This window comes from Aulonocara sp. 'chitande type north' Nkhata Bay, linkage group LG13 (assembly GCF_057382095.1).
Source record: "Aulonocara sp. 'chitande type north' Nkhata Bay isolate Kocher_YH1m ecotype deep benthic linkage group LG13, A_spYH_male_GT1.1, whole genome shotgun sequence".
NCBI lineage: Eukaryota > Metazoa > Chordata > Actinopteri > Cichliformes > Cichlidae > Aulonocara > Aulonocara sp. 'chitande type north' Nkhata Bay.
Genome location: NC_141356.1, coordinates 8,118,271 through 8,135,406, shown reverse-complemented (window position 1 = coordinate 8,135,406; position 17,136 = coordinate 8,118,271). Strand labels below are relative to the sequence as shown.

At 42.7% G+C, this 17,136-nt stretch overlaps 1 protein-coding gene across 1 annotated transcript in view; it reads left to right on the top strand.

The window, feature by feature from the left end:
* cdh23 (cadherin-related 23) overlaps positions 1-17,136 on the top strand; it is a 197,426-nt gene that overhangs the window by 48,624 nt on the left and 131,666 nt on the right. The gene's annotated exons all lie outside the window — the stretch shown is intronic.

Below are 17,136 nucleotides of genomic sequence, written 5' to 3'. Positions count from 1 at the left end.
CCCAATCCATAAAGTCAGGCAAATAAATGGGAGAAATAAGGACTGTTTAGACGAGGCTGTTTAGATCACCCACCAGGGAAGATTCTCTCAGGCCATTGCATTGAACCGCCGCTAAGTTGTGTGGGACTCACTTATAGTCCACATGCAGACGTTTCAAGCTCTGCAAACAACAGGATTCAGTTTAGCCTTGAGAAAGCCATTAAACAGGGCTGCGTTTGACCCTCAGTCACTCACATACTGTTAGTTCCCTTGCATCACTTACTGAATTACTACTGCTGTCAATCCTGGCATCCTATTGATTAAAAAATTTAAGCTTATTTGTTTGAGGCTATAGAGAGTGGAAATAAATCATACTCCAGTGTAGTCCCAGGCAGTACATATATCCGAGTTTTCCCCAGCATTTCTTTACATTGGAAATAGTGTAAGCCTGTAAAGTGAGCCATCGCTGAAAAGAAAACATGCAAACCATGTGTGTGTGTGCAAACACAATGTTAGACTAATGCAAGTGAAATATGTTTTATCACACATCTCAGTGAACTAAACTGCGTACTTTGCTCGACAAAATGAGACACTGCAATTTCATTCATATTTTCACGACTGCGTTGCAATCACAATGCAGCACACAGTCCAATCTGTACGCACAGAGCTCTTTATTAAGCCACTCTCTTTTCCACTTAAATCCTTTGCCAGTTTTGGCAACTGTTTTCCTTCATTTCAAGTCAGCCTCTTCCTCATTTTGCCCTGTTTCTCCTTCCTCTACCCTTTTCGCCACCTTATATTATTTCTCAGCAACTTTAGTTACCTGCATTTTTATGGCCTCATTACTTCCGTGACCCTAAGCGACCTTTAGCGGGCAAAGCAAACATGCTGCAACATCACTTCATCATGCTGTCACTCACTGGACATGCCACAATGACTGCGGGTTAAAGTGCCATCAGCGCATCAAAGGAGAAGATGGGAAACGGCGATGAGTGTGGAGGATGAAAGAGTGGCAGAAGTAACAAAGCAGAGGCGACAAACAAAGGATTCAAACAATGAGATTTACCGCAAGTGACAGAGAACGCAGGACGGAAAGAAAAGACCAGAAACAACACAAAGATTCTCGTGGGTTTTTCGAAGAAATAGGACAGGAGGTGTTATGAAGTGAGGCTCGACGGCACTGTCCAGATGAAGCAATGTGAGTGGCAAGGTGAGCAGTGCAGGAGGCAGAATAGCAGAGAGTGTGTGTAAATGTCATTTTAATTTGTAGAGCCATAAAGAGGGTGAAGGGGAGCAGGTGGGCTGCTAGCATTCCCTCTGTCAGTGCTAATGAGCTCGCCAGATTTACAGCATCCACACAGTTAGGCAGCCAGCAGCAGAGACCGGATACAAAGAGCGACAACTATTACCTAAAATAATGTTTTGATGGAACAGCAGATGGGCTACAACACAAATCCATTACTGGATGTGTCACGGTCTGGGGGGCAGACCGTGGGGGATGTTGGAGAAAGGACCCAAACGCTGGACTTAATGAAATGAACAGTGGGTTTATTTACAGTGAGGTAAATGTACACCACACATTGAATCTCCAAAAGTGCTCCCTCGACTCCCGTGACGTGTCTTCTCCCAAGTGCTGGTATCCCGTGCTCTCTGCCCCTGTGCCTTCACACACCCCGTGTGTCTTGCAGTCCTGTGTTCCACTCTCCTGAGGAAAAAACACAGACACAGCCGTTATGGCACCAACTCCAGCAGGCATACACTGACCAGCACTACAAACACTGACATGGAGTCTAACTCAACGATCCTGCGCCGGAGGAAGCTCCATCGCTCTGTTAAGTAGCTCCCCCGACGATCCTGATCAGAAGCAGGTGTGTGGTAAGCTAGGCGTGACCAGCAGCTGGCAGGGCCACACCCATCAGGCCTGCAGGTGGCTGTCCTTCATCCTCCAGCCTCACACACATACACACACCAGCATTGAACACAAGAACACAGTGCAGCAAACATACATCCAATACACTAATAACAATAAAGGTCCACACTGTTCACGAACCCCGAGTCCCCGGAACCGGGTCCGTGACAGGATGAGAAGGCAGAGTGAACGTACAACACACTGAGAAGCATTTTTTCACATTCCCTAAACTCAACAAATAGTCCTCTATAAAGGGAGCCCTCTGTTGACAAGCTCAAAAGCTTTTGCTGAGTGTGCGTCTGTGCAGCACCGAGATCTGAGCAATTTGGAGCCCATCCGTTATTTAAAGACCAACCTTCCCAATACCTCACACACTCCTCAGCTCAGCTGCCTGACCCTTACACTCACCCACCGGGAGCCGGTCAGTGCCACTGAAATAATATCAAACGCCACCAGAAACAGCTTCTGTTAAGTGCGCCCAGTGTGTGCCACCTCCTGCTGTTCAGACAATCCTTGTTCTTGAACACAGTTTCCTTCTTTTTTATTTTTTTAGTCATTTATTCTCATCTAATCCTCGTTCTCTCCAGCATTTTTTTGTCATTCTCGCTTACGCACACACACGCACACACACACACACACACACACACACACACACACACATATATATATATATTAGGGGTGCAACGATATTCGTATCGATATTGAACCGTTCGATACAGTGCTTTAGGTTCGGTACGCATATGTATCGAACAATACAACATTTGTAATTTATTTTATCAACTTTCCTTCTGACGATGCTGTCTGTGTTGAGCGCTCAGTGAATCTGCGTTCGACTAGGCTGCACTGTCGAGCACAGATCTACTGAGCGCTCCACACAGACAGCATAGTCAGAAGGAAGAGCGCAGGGCAAGCTAGCAAGACAGAAGTTAAGCTCTCCTTGCAACATGGACCTCCCCCACCCTCATTTAGATCTGGCGTTTGGAATTATTTTGGTTTTCATGTGACGTATGACCCTGAAGGTAAGCGAGTCATGGACTAAAGTAAAACAGTATGTTGGATGTGCCATGCAATGCTCAATTACATGGGTGTGAACTAGTGTGTTAGCGCAGTTAGCTCGTTAACGTGTTGGCCGTCTAGCCCCATGCACGGGGCGATCGGCGGTAGCTCGTTAACTGAGATTTGCCATGTTGTGGCGTTAAGGTCATTTCAACGAGATTAACCTGAAAGCACTAGTGGGAACACAGCGAATATGACTGCACATTTACGCCGACATCATCCTAGTGCAAAGACAAGTGGAAGCAGACAAAAAAAAGCAAGCATGCTACTAACTTTAGCCGAGTCATTTAGACAGCTGTTAGCACATGATTCTCCTTATGCTGCTGAGAATATAGCCCAGAAGAAGCGGATAGTATAGCTTTTATTTTGGAAGGAGACATTTCTCTGTAATAAACTCTCTTTTCCAAAGATGAGTGATTCCTCAATCAGATACAGGGCTTGCAATATCGCTAGCCCGACGTCCTGGGGCTAGCGATTTTTTTCAGTCGGGCTACCAAAATCTATCTCTTCCCTGCCCGTCGGGCTATTGTAGGAAGGAAAAATATATGTCAATGCTTTTGCATTCTTTCGGAAATGTAGCTGGGTAATTATGTCATTGGCATCGGTGAGCCACTGTCAATATGTGACATATTGAAATCGCGTTTGAATTTGTGCTTGTTTTTTTGCTTTCACTTTGCAATCGTGCGAACTGTGTATAGAGAGCGACAGCACTGATCTGTGAGTGATGATAATTTGTGCACCAATTCCTCTGACATCGTCTTATTAATCGTTAGCTTACTATGCAAACATGACAAGTGAAATCTCCCTCAGCTTAAACATGTGAGAGGTTGATCGCGCAGAGAATCGCTGAGCTTATGTGAGTGCGTGTGTAAAACCAGCAGCATATATATTTTAGTTCTGCTGAGCCAAATAAGACAGGTCAGGGTGAAGAAGTGACAGCCAAAGAAAAGCTTACCACAAAACGGAGAAGTTATGACAAATCAGACTATAAGGCAAAAAGAAAGTGCAGCTTTATGGTTTCATGGACAAAAGAATTTCTGTGGCTGCGATATGACGAGCTAAATAACCAGGGCTGCACATAAGTGGTCCGCAGGTGCGCATTCGCTGTCAAAATAAAAAACACGCACAAGGGTTAGGGTTAAATTTAAAAACTGTACTTTTGAGTTAAAATATATATTTATAATTTTAATAAATGACAAATTAAAAAGGCATGAACATTTTTTTGTATCGAAAAAATATCGAACCGTGACACCAAAGTATCGAACCGAACCGAACCGTGAATTTTGTGTATCGTTGCACCCCTAATATATATATATATATATATATATATATATATATATATATATATATATATATATATATACACTTCACACAGATACATTTATTCAGAGTTTATAGCCATTATCTCTACTCAGTTTCCAATGACCCCTGCAAAGCATCACTATAGTAAAATGTGCTTTTCTTTATTTTGGTTGAGCCCTCCACTCACAATATTGCAGAATTCAGATAGCATATCTTTTTCGTCCTCTAGTCAATACTCTCATTCACCCCTCCCTACAGTAAATATGCAATGCAGTGGAATCCTGTCTTGGATAACGCAGTAATGATGAACATGAGATTGTATAGCCGACTTCTGACCAGCGCTGTAATGCGGTGCATAGATGGATTAAACGTATTGGCAAACAAGCAGACAGGCAAGAGGCTCCTAGTGATATATACCCAAACTTTATCTGTTTACTGTCTCTCAGGTATGTCAGGCAGGTGAGCAAATCCCTCCTCAGCCTCTATTTTCTATCAGCCATATCTCAGTGTCCCTCTCTAACCTACGGTAATCTCTGATGAACTATGGCTGATGATATAAAGCAGAACAACCCAAGGTGGAAACCCTTCAGGTGAAAGTCAGACATCTAAAGAAAGAAAAGCCCTCCATTCTGGCGAGTTGCTGTGCCTGTTTTTGTTTCTTTTCTTTTTTATAGAAATATACTATTAGGACTCATTCTTAGAAACTCTAGCTAGACAAATATCTATCTGCTTTCTCATATTTTTGATTAATTAGAGGGTTTTACCTGTTTATGCGTTTGTTTTATAAACGTGTGGAATTCAAATCTTCATTGTTTTAGCTTTCCGTTGTTGGCTACTACTTTCTCCCACAGGTTTGAGATGGATAGCATGAAGACATTTCACATGCTAAACACACAAACACAGAGGCAAATGCACTCATATTTTAGATAATATTGGCAGAGGGTGTTTGAGAGCTCCTATTATGCCTGCGAATGAGCTGTTTAGTGCTTGATGTAGGCTTTGGCAGCAAAGCAGAGGCACCTGCTATTTGATGTGCCCTCTGTCGCTGTCAGGTAGAACATAGACAAATCTGTTATATTCCTTTCTTCTTTGCCTTTGTTCACTTCTGAAAGCTGAAATTCAATCTCTACTATTTTATCACCTTCTGCCCTGTATCTTAGCGGGTTGCAGCATCTGAAGGTAATTTGTTTACCAGGTAAGAAAAAAATATCTTAGCCTAAAAAGCAAATACAGTATATGGATGCCTTATATCTTTACATTTGCAAGGTTGTCTGAGAACTTGAAAACAAAAGTCTTGCTTGTTGTGAAATACATTTCTTTTGAAATTATCCTCATGAAATATGTGTTACTGAGTGTTTACATATCCCACATATGCACTGCACGCAAACACAAACACACTGCACAGAAACACACACCTGCTTTCGATATGAAACTCGCAAACTCACTCCCTTTCTCTTTCATTTTCTCCCCCTCTCTCTCTTTTTACCTCCTAAAAGTCGGATTTGGCCCATAATTATATTAGTATCATCTCTCCTGGTCTCTCCTATGGTGAAATTGAATCTAGTGGTTACAGAGCTGAGTGGTGGCTGGTTGACAGGCGCAGGCCTCGAAGAGAATTCTGCTTGACACTAAGACCCTGAGCCCCATAGGGAGGGATGGAGGGATTTATGAAGAAAGAGGAAAAAAATGGATAAAGTGAGAAGGTTAAATGGGAAGCAGTCAATATTTTACTCACCTAAGGCACCATTTATAACTTTCCACTTTCTACAGTTTTGGTGCACAGAATCTAATCCTAGGGAAACGTTGTACGTCCCCATTTTTGGAGAAGAAATGGGATGCTGTTCGAAATGTAGAGAAAAACCAAAAATGATTTCTAACCACGTAAAGCCTTTGGCGCAAATAGTATAAAGTCCGCTTGAAAATCTCGTAACTAATTAAGCAGAAAGGCGATGAATAATATGACTGGCAGTGTTGGGGTAATTGTTACTTTTCTTAAAAGTAGTGCAGTACATTACCTAATTACTCACCAGAGAAAGTCATTCATTACACTGCTCATTACGTTACTCTCTTGTTAATCTATAAAATGACCTGAAACACATTGGCTCATAATGATGTTATACAAACAGACTGTCCCAGACCCTATCGTAATGAGGACACACATAGGACCTATGAACACAAAACCGACAATAAACCGACAACGCAACGATCAAAACCAGCCTAAAGACACTTCAGTTGACACAGTGGTTCTATTTCAGAAACATAAACAGGACTGCTCGTCACTGCTGTTTTTTACCTGTTGAAGTTCAGGCTCTGGCTGCTGGGCCGGGGTGGGAATGCACTCATCTTTATCACTCTGGGTTCTTGGCTAGCTTTGCGTTAGCTCGCTGTCTGTGCAAATGCTTTCAGCGGACTTGAGTTCTGTCAGCAGTATAATGCAGTCGTCTCCATCTTGAACACAGTTTGTGCTTTACCATCACTCTCTTGTCCTTAAAGTAAGTCCATATCTCTGCAGTAGACTGCTCCACCATTTATTTTCCTGCCCTCACACACATCTGACATCAGTTGACTGTAGCACAACCGCGCAGAAGAAAAAAAACGTGTTTTTTAATTTGCCCAATGTGCAGATAGGGGCAGAATCTTTGTTACTTTGCAAGTAACAACATAATTGTATCTGTAATGTAATGACAAAAATTAGCACGTGGCACATTAATACGCCTTACACCCAACACTGAGGACTGGGTGTGGGGAGTGGAAAATTGAGATCTATGTTTTGTCCTCTGTTGTCAGCTAACAGTTTACATCATGCCTACTTTTCTGAAGTGTTGCAATAGGTAAGCTGAACTTCATGTCTGCATTGCTCATTCTGAATGGAATAGGTTCTTTTCTTTTTTGACTGATTAATTTTTAGACTTCAGTGAGCCTTTCTGGACAAAATAGCTACTTAAGGGAGTTGTCAGAGAGATTGTCGAGCCTGTACACCAATTTTTTCCCGCATCCTTTCCAGTCCAAGGGTTAACACAACACATACTGCCAGGGCATCACATACTCTGCCATTCGTGAAGGTAAATCACCTTCTCTTCCTCTCTTTATCTTTCTGTCATTTACTTTATCCCGCTGAGCATGAAGAGCACCTTGATTTGTGTGCTACGCAGAGATGGGTGGAGAATTTGTCTGTCAAAAAAAGGGAGGGCTCATGTTTGCGAGTGACCATCGGAAAGTGTATTTCGGGGAGAGGGAGACAAGGGGAGAGAAAAAGCGAGGAGTAAAGAAAGTAAGGTGAGAGCGCACAAGGAAAGCCTGGAAAGGGGCAAGATTGAAGGGAGAGGGAGAACAGTGTGCACTCCCAAAAGCCATTAAAGTTTGATTCACCCACTCCTCACTCTTTGAATAAATCAACCTGTCGTTCCCTCTCTCCCTTTCTTTCAAGTCTGTGGTTCCTACCTCTCTGTGCCCACCCCCACCCTGCCTTTGGCACTCTCCTTCTCTCTAACACTCCGTTAGCAGAATTGTGAATTCTGACGAGTTTTGCCAACATAAAAGACAGCTACGCATGTTGTCAGTCCCTCCATATTTTGTAGCTGCTTGTGTTAATGTTTATGTGTGTATAGGAGACAGAGGAAGATAGAGTGCTAGCTCTCATGGCACTTTTGTGTTTTTTAGACCTTTCAAATACACGATTTAATCTGACAGCATCTGTACGTGTTGGCTACATGTATGAATGAGCACCCCGGTGTCTTTTCCATAAGTACTTATCTCTTTCAACACAGCACATTTAACGGATCGGCACAAAAGATTAGACCAGTCTGATCTATAATGGGACGTGTTTGTGTGTAGTGAGCGCTGATGTTTGTTGTCACTTTTGAGTTGTTCAGCTCACTTAAAAGTTTGGTGAATAGGATATGCCGCAGAAATATGGGAAAATATAGATTTTTGTCCATCATGTAGTAAGAAAATTTTTACTTAATTCAACCACATCATTTGTTGTACCGTCTAATCTACGGTGTATGACAAACGTTCTCCATCACTGGCTGAATGAAACTGTGAGACACATTGCCGTGAAAGTCACCTACAGAGTTTGGCCACCATGTGCCACGACGACAGCGTCATTACACCTCTCTGAAACTCTGTGTGTATATATATATATATATCTACTAGGGGTGCAACGATACTCGTATCGATATTGAACCGTTCGATACAGTGCTTTCGGTTCGGTACGCATATGTATCGAACAATACAACATTTGTAATTTATTTTATCAACTTTCCTTCTGACGATGCTGTCTGTGTTGAGCGCTCAGTGAATCTGCGTTCGACTACTCCGCCTAGGCTGCACTGTCGAGCGCAGATCCACTGAGCGTTCAACACAGACAGCATGGTCAGAAGGAAGAGCGCAGGGCAAGCTAGCGAGACAGAAGTTAAGCTCTCCTTGCAACATGGCAAATTGAACCTCCACCACCCTCATTCAGATGTGGCGTTTGGAATTCTTTTGGTTTTCATGTGACGTATGACCCTGAAGGTAAGCGCGTCATGGACTAAAGTAAAACAGTATGTTGGATGTGCCACGCAATGCTCAATTACATGGGTGGGAACTAGTGTGTTAGCGCAGTTAGCTCGTTAATGTGTTGGCCGTCTAGCCCCACGCAGGGGTAGCTCGTTAACGGAGATTTGCCGTGTTGTGGCGTTAACGTCATTTCAATGAGATTAACGCTGACAGCACTAGTGGGAACACAACGAATATGACTGCACATTTACGCCGACATCATCCTAGTGCAAAGACAAGTGGAAGCAGACAAAAACAACAAGCATGCATGCTAAAAGCTTTACCCGAGTCATTTAGACAGCCGTTAGCACATGATTCTCCTTGTGGGGACCTGATATGTTTAATATTGTGGCGAGCTCAGACAAGGAGGAGACGGAGGTATTGTTTGGTCTTGCTTCCCGTGAGCTAGCCAGGGAGCACAGCCGTTTATTGACATCTGCAGAAGAACACTGCCGCTAGCTAACTGCTCAGCGCGGCAACGCACAGCAACAACAACACACAGAGCGCCCTCTGACCCCGGAAGGACACACCGTCGCAGCGAGAAGGCGTCACCCGTCACTATGGCAACATAAACAAAACATAACTGTACAAACAGAACCCCGAACAGCCCTGACCCGCTACATAGCCCCCCACCTAAGGGGTCAGTCGTCCCTGACGACCCCATTGCCCCACACAAAGTCCTGCAAATGTCCAGGTGCCTTCTTTTGGCGCACCGGCGGGGGAAAAGTCACTCGGGTCAGAACATGGGGTGCCACCATCATCCCACTTCTGACACTAATGTGGCGAGCTCAGACAACGAGGAGACGGAGGTGTCGTTTGGTCTTGCTTCCCGTGAGCTAGCCAGGGAGCACAGCCGTTTATTGACATCTGCAGAAGAACACTGCCGCTAGCTAACTGCTCAGCGCGGCAACCGCACAGCAACAACAACAACAACACACAGGGCGCCCTCTGACCCCGGAAGGACACACCGTCGCAGCGAGAGGGCGTCACCCGTCACTATGGCAACATAAACAAAACATAACTGTACAAACAGAACCCCGAACAGCCCTGACCCGCTACAATATGCTGCTGAGAATATAGCCCAGAAGAAGCGTATAGTATAGCTTTTATTTTGGAAAGAGCCATTTCTCTGTAATAAACTCTCTTTTCCAAAGATGAGTGACTCCTCAATCAGATACAGGTGTTACCGCGCCAGATCCGCGGCCCCGAACCGTAGTAAGGAAACCTCTGGCAGTTACTTGAAGGTTCCGTAACTGACTCGTAGCCGGCAACAGCTTACTATACAGGTCAACTCCGCTAGCAAAAAGATCGAAGGAGGCGTAGGAAACTGCTTCACCGAACTTTATTTCTTCTCTAAGGCACGAACACCGCGTACAGTGGGCTGAAACAGTTTACTCACAGCGAGCATCGCCGACACAACTCTGGCTGTCGAGGGAGTTATTATATTCCTTTTATTTATTTTATTTTCGTCTCTTCTGTAGCTAACCGTTACTTTTCCCCCTTCTCCGCTTTCTCTCTTCACACACACACCAGGCAGTCCCGCTACACACATCCCGAATACATTTCCCATCAGGCTTCATCCTTAAAGGGCCATGCCTGTAACACAGGGCTTGCAAAATCGCTAGCCCGACGTCCCGGGGCTAGCGATTTTTCCAGTCGGGCTACCAAAATCTATCTCTGCCCTGCCCGTCGGGCTATTGTAGGAAGGAAAAATATATGTCAATGCTTTTGCATTCTTTCGGAAATGTAGCTGGGTAATTATGTCATTGGCATCGGTGAGCCACTGTCAATATGTGACATATTGAAATCGCGTTTGAATTTGCGCTTGTTTTTTGCTTTCACTTTGCAGTCGCGCGAACTGTGTATAGAGAGCGACTGTACTGATTGGTGAGTGATGATAATTTGCGCACCAATTCCTCTGACATCGTCTTATCAATCGTTAGCTTACTATGCAAACATGACAAGTGAAATCTCCTGCAGCAAGCTTAAACATGTGAGAGGTTGATCGCGCAGAGAATCGCTGACCGTTATGTGTGTGTGTGTAAAAGCAGCAGGATATATATTTTAGTTCTGCTGAGCCAAATAAGAGACGTCAGGGTGAAGAAGTGACAGCCAAAGAAAAGCTTACCACAAAACGGAAAAGTTATGACAAATCAGACTACAGGGAGTGCAGAATTATTAGGCAAGTTGTATTTTTGAGGAATAATTTTATTATTGAACAACAATCATGTTCTCAATGAACCCAAAAAACTCATTAATATCAAAGCTGAATGTTTTTGGAAGTAGTTTTTAGTTTGTTTTTACTTTTAGCTAATTTAGGGGCATACAGTGGGGCAAAAAAGTATTTAGTCAGCCACCGATTGTGCAAGTTCCCCCACCTAAAATGATGACAGAGGTCAGTAATTTGCACCAGAGGTACACTTCAACTGTGAGAGACAGAATGTGAAAGAAAAATCCATGAATTCACATGGTAGGATTTGTAAAGAATTTATTCGTAAATCAGGGTGGAAAATAAGTATTTGGTCAATAACAAAAATACAACTCAATACTTTGTAACATAACCTTTGTTAGCAATAACAGAGGTCAAACGTTTACTATAGGTCTGTACCAGGTTTGCACACACAGTAGCTGGTATTTTGGCCCATTCCTCCATGCAGATCTTCTCGAGAGCAGTGATGTTTTGGGGCTGTCGCCGAGCAACACGGACTTTCAACTCCCGCCACAGATTTTCTATGGGGTTGAGGTCTGGAGACTGGCTAGGCCACTCCAGGACTTTCAAATGCTTCTTACGGAGCCACTCCTTTGTTGCCCGGGCGGTGTGTTTTGGATCATTGTCATGTTGGAAGACCCAGCCTCGTTTCATCTTCAAAGTTCTCACTGATGGAAGGAGGTTTTGGCTCAAAATCTCACGATACATGGCCCCATTCATTCTGTCCTTAACACGGATCAGTCGTCCTGTCCCCTTGGCAGAAAAACAGCCCCATAGCATGATGTTTCCACCCCCATGCTTCACAGTAGGTATGGTGTTCTTGGGATGCAACTCAGTATTCTTCTTCCTCCAAACACGACGAGTTGAGTTTATACCAAAAAGTTCTACTTTGGTTTCATCTGACCACATGACATTCTCCCAATCCTCTGCTGTATCATCCATGTGCTCTCTGGCAAACTTCAGACGGGCCTGGACATGCACTGGCTTCAGCAGCGGAACACGTCTGGCACTGCGGGATTTGATTCCCTGCCGTTGTAGTGTGTTACTGATGGTGACCTTTGTTACTTTGGTCCCAGCTCTCTGCAGGTCATTCACCAGGTCCCCCCGTGTGGTTCTGGGATCTTTGCTCACCGTTCTCATGATCATTTTGACCCCACGGGATGAGATCTTGCGTGGAGCCCCAGATCGAGGGAGATTATCAGTGGTCTTGTATGTCTTCCATTTTCTGATGATTACTCCCACAGTTGATTTTTTTCACACCAAGCTGCTTGCCTATTGTAGATTCACTCTTCCCAGTCTGGTGCAGGTCTACAATACTTTTCCTGGTGTCCTTCGAAAGCTCTTTGGTCTTGGCCATGGCGGAGTTTGGAGTCTGACTGTTTGAGGCTGTGGACAGGTGTCTTTTATACAGATGATGAGTTCAAACAGGTGCCATTCATACAGGTAACGAGTGGGGGACAGAAAAGCTTCTTACAGAAGACGTTACAGGTCTGTGAGAGCCAGAGATTTTCCTTGTTTGAGGTGACCAAATACTTATTTTCCACCCTAATTTACGAATAAATTCTTTACAAATCCTACCATGTGAATTCATGGATTTTTTTTTCACATTCTGTCTCTCACAGTTGAAGTGTACCTCTGGTGCAAATTACTGACCTCTGTCATCATTTTAAGTGGGGGAACTTGCACAATCGGTGGCTGACTAAATACTTTTTTGCCCCACTGTATCTGTGTGTGCAGGTGACTATTACTGTGCATAATTATTAGGCAACTTAACAAAAAACAAATATATACCCATTTCAATTATTTATTTTTACCAGTGACACCAATATAACATCTCCACATTCACAAATATACATTTCTGACATTCAAAAACAAAACAAAAATAAATCAGCCAACAATATAGCCACCTTTCTTTGCAAGGACACTCAAAAGCCTGCCATCCATGGATTCTGTCAGTGTTTGGATCTGTTCACCATCAACATTGCGTGCAGCAGCAACCACAGCCTCCCAGACACTGTTCAGAGAGGTGTACTGTCTTCCCTCCTTGTAAATCTCACATTTGATGATGGACCACAGGTTCTCAATGGGGTTCAGATCAGGTGAACAAGGAGGCCATGTCATTAGTTTTTCTTCTTTTATACCCTTTCTTGCCAGCCACGCTGTGGAGTACTTGGACGCGTGTGATGGAGCATTGTCCTGCATGAAAATCATGTTTTTCTTGAAGGATGCAGACTTCTTCCTGTACCACTGCTTGAAGAAGGTGTCTTCCAGAAACCGGCAGTAGGACTGGGAGTTGAGCTTGACTCCATCCTCAACCCGAAAAGGCCCCACAAGCTCATCTTTGATGATACCAGCACACGCGCACAAGATATGAAGTTGCAACGCGTGTTTGCATACATAAGATTTTCTGGAGGAGGACAGACATTTGTTTAAAACTCTTAAAGATGTCGAAGAAGCTCCTTTAAGCAATTACTTTGGTGTTCCTCTACCTCCAAAGAAATGTCAGAAGGAGTCCGAACCACAAAAGAAGCACGTATTCTCGGAAAAGTGGTTGCAGGAGGTGAGCTGGCTTCAAACAAATGATGAACGCACAGAGATGTGGTGCGGAATGTGCCGTGAAAATCCCACTCTAGCGGACAAAAACAGTGCTTTTTATATGGACGCAAACGCGCGTTGCAACTTCTTATCTGGTGCGCGTCTTTTATTTTGACAGCGAATGCACACATGCGGACCACTTATGTGCATCCGTGTAAATAACATAATGTTCTGCCGGGTGTGTTGTTGGTTTTCTCTCGATTTCTGAGTCGACAAGCGCCTTTGTTACTGGGACCAGTCATTTTAAGAAAAGCCCCCATTAGAACCCATGAGAAATGCAAGAAATGCATTATTGCTCAGTCTGCAATATCTTTCCCAGAACAAACACCAATTGCAAATAACATACTAAAAATAAACCTGAAAAATCTGTTTAGAACAGCGTACTATGTTGCAAAGAGTGAACTACCACTGGCACAATTTAGCAGTCTTTGCAAACTTCAAAAAGCAAATGGCCTAGATCTTGGTTCCACTTGTCTCTTACCCGTGACTTCAGTGGAAATTTCAAATTCAGGATCTGACACAGACTGATTCATGTCCTACACAGTTCTTACAAGTTCATAGAAATTTCTGTTCAATTAGAACCAAGTATTTGAGTTGATGATTGTAATTTTTATACAATGTTGTAATTTGTTTTTCAACAATTCTTTGATTAATGTTTTGTTTCCTTTACAATATTATACTTTAATGTATAATATTGTAAAGGAAACAAAGCAGGAAACAAAACATCAATCAAAAAATTGCTCTCTTTTTTATTCGGGCTACTTACATTTATTTTGGGCTACCAAAAACTGAAGAGTCCCTGCCCGAAGGGCTACCAGGGATTTTGAAATTTTGAGAGCCCTGAGATATATTTATTTTTTTAATTACTTTTGTTTCAGCAACATTAAATTTAAAAACTGTACTTTTGAGTTAAAATATATATTTATAATTTTAATAAATGACAAATTAAAAAGGCATGAACATTTTTTTTGTATCGAAAAAATATCGAACCGTGACACCAAAGTATCGAACCGAACCGTGAATTTTGTGTATCGTTGCACCCCTAATATCTACATATATACATGGGTCTTTATATATGTAGAAAATCTTTCACAAGTGTTAGTTAGCTTGGGTTCTGGGGTCTGCAGTGTGCCACAGTATATGATTTACATCATTTTCTTTGAAAAGACTGTCACCCTAGAAGAACCTTCACTGTAAGGGGCCAAAACATTGACAGCAAAATTTCCCCCAAAGCGTATGACAGCCACAGTAGTTTCTATTTTTTTCGTCTTTTGCCACTCATCTGTATGCCTGAATGACAAAAAACTGTCACAACTGTCATAACCTGATGATATGCATCCTATATCTGAATGGGGCTTATCATAGAATAGTTATTAAAAAAAGAGTTTTACTAAAAAAGGGAAGAAATTAATGTCTGAAAAATATTTGTTTAGCTCCAATTAGTGCCTTTATCCTCACCATGGCTCCATTCAGCATTATGCAAAATCCTCAGTGACTCTTTCTCTCTGTCTTCTTTTGTGTTTCAGAATCCCCCTCCCTGCCTACACATTTGTTTCCCCCCCTCCCTTTTATAACCTTTCCAATTTTTGCAAATCTGTTTTGGTTGTCACTTTCACTGTTGAAATGGTAAGGATAGAGGGTCTAAAGAAAAATTATGCATATAGTGGAACTATAGAGGAAAGGAGAAAGAAGAAGAAGTTGATCGATAACAATAATGTGAGAGTATTAACAGACTAGACTAGAAAGGGATCAAAGACCTAACAGTACCATCATTTCTCAGTAGAGCAGTTCACTCACAGACCACAGGTTTACTTCAGGTTTCTAGAGTTTCTAAAAGTAGAATGGGAGGCTTCAGCTATCGAGGCCCTCTCCTGTGGAACCAGCTCTCAGTTGGGGTTCAGGAGACAGAAACTCTTTCTACCTTTAAGATTAGGATTAAAACTTGCTTCAGGATCAGGTAACCCCGAATCCTCCATCAGTTATGCTGTAATTGGCTATGGCTGCTGGGGGAACTTCCAATGATTCACTCAACCCTTCCCCTTCAGTCACATTCAGTCCCTGTTTATCTGTATCGCTGCATGTCGGTAAAACTATTGACTACGCTCTCCCATAGTTTGTGTTTTGTCCTGTTTGTTGTTTATAGTCTCTTTATGCTGCTTTTATCTCTTCTCTCTCACCCTCATACACAAATAGCTGCCCCTCCACGAATCTAGCTGTGCAAGGGGTCCCATCCTGTTCTTTCTCCCCATTGACGCCAGTTGCTTGCTCATAGGATATCATCTGCTTTTTAGGGTTCTTTCTCTAATATTGTAGACTTTCTACCTTGAAAAACAACAACAACAAATGAATAAAATTTACCTAGAGACTGGTGTTATTCTAACAGTCGTGTGAGTCACCACATACAAGAACAAGGGATGTCTGAACCAGCTGGCAGGTAGGGACTTTTGTGTGTGACATGCACTCCTCATAGGTTTTGTCGAGGTTCCTCCCGCAGTCCAAATATGTGCATATTAGGTTTGTTGGTGATTATAAATTAGCTGTAGGTGTGACTTTCTGTGTTACCCCTGTGATAGTCTGGTGGTCTGCCAGTGGTCCACCCAACCCATCCCTGCTTCTCACCCAGTGCAAATCGAATAACAGGTTTAGAAATACTGTACTTACATATGGTACCTACCTTTTGATTCCAGGTTTAAGCGAGCTGTGTTGCAGCGGACATGCACTGCAGTAACAAAAACAATTCTTTAACTAATTAAAGTGACAAACAGATGTTTAAGCTCCAGCTTACAGCCCATGATTGTCAGATATCTGCTTCATTTTCAGGTTGTCATACTAGTCACTCAGATATGTCTAGTATCATCTTGTCTGGCACATCCTCTTATTGAGCAACCCGCCACCAGCAGCTGAAAGGATTAAGTGATAGTATTTTTCTAATGTAACTAAATGTTACTTGTTTTGTTCATTCTTTTGAATCACCAATCATAGCATTGCTTGATCATATGCCCCAGAGGTTTTAGATTGTATATCGTTGCAAGAGATTTGCCCTGCGTGTCTTTGTTCCTGGAGGGCATAAACTGGTTTTATTTTAATTTTACCACTAGCAAATGTCATATTTCATTTACGCTCCTAGTAGAGCTGTGAAAAGGGATATTAATTATATATTGTAAATAAGCACGTGCTGGTTTCTAGCAGGTTACTTTTCCTTTTTGGGGATTTTTTGATTTAATCTTTAAACACACCATTCACACACCATTCGTTTTCTTATTTTCTGTCAGACTTCACTGTCTCAGTATGGCACTGTGTTGTTTCTGTGATCATTTAGTGTTTGTACATTTCAAAATTATATTCCTTCCAGTGATTACAGTTAAAAGCTCAGCAAAAAAACCCTTTGTGTCAAACTAAACGAGCAAGAAAGGACAACGGGTTGTAGGATTGCACATTACTGAGGTCTGGAAGTTGGAAAGGAATGCTGCACACTGACATTGTATAATTAGGTACCCAAAGAATAGACCACTCCTCACTTTTAATGAACAAAAGATAATGTAAAAAT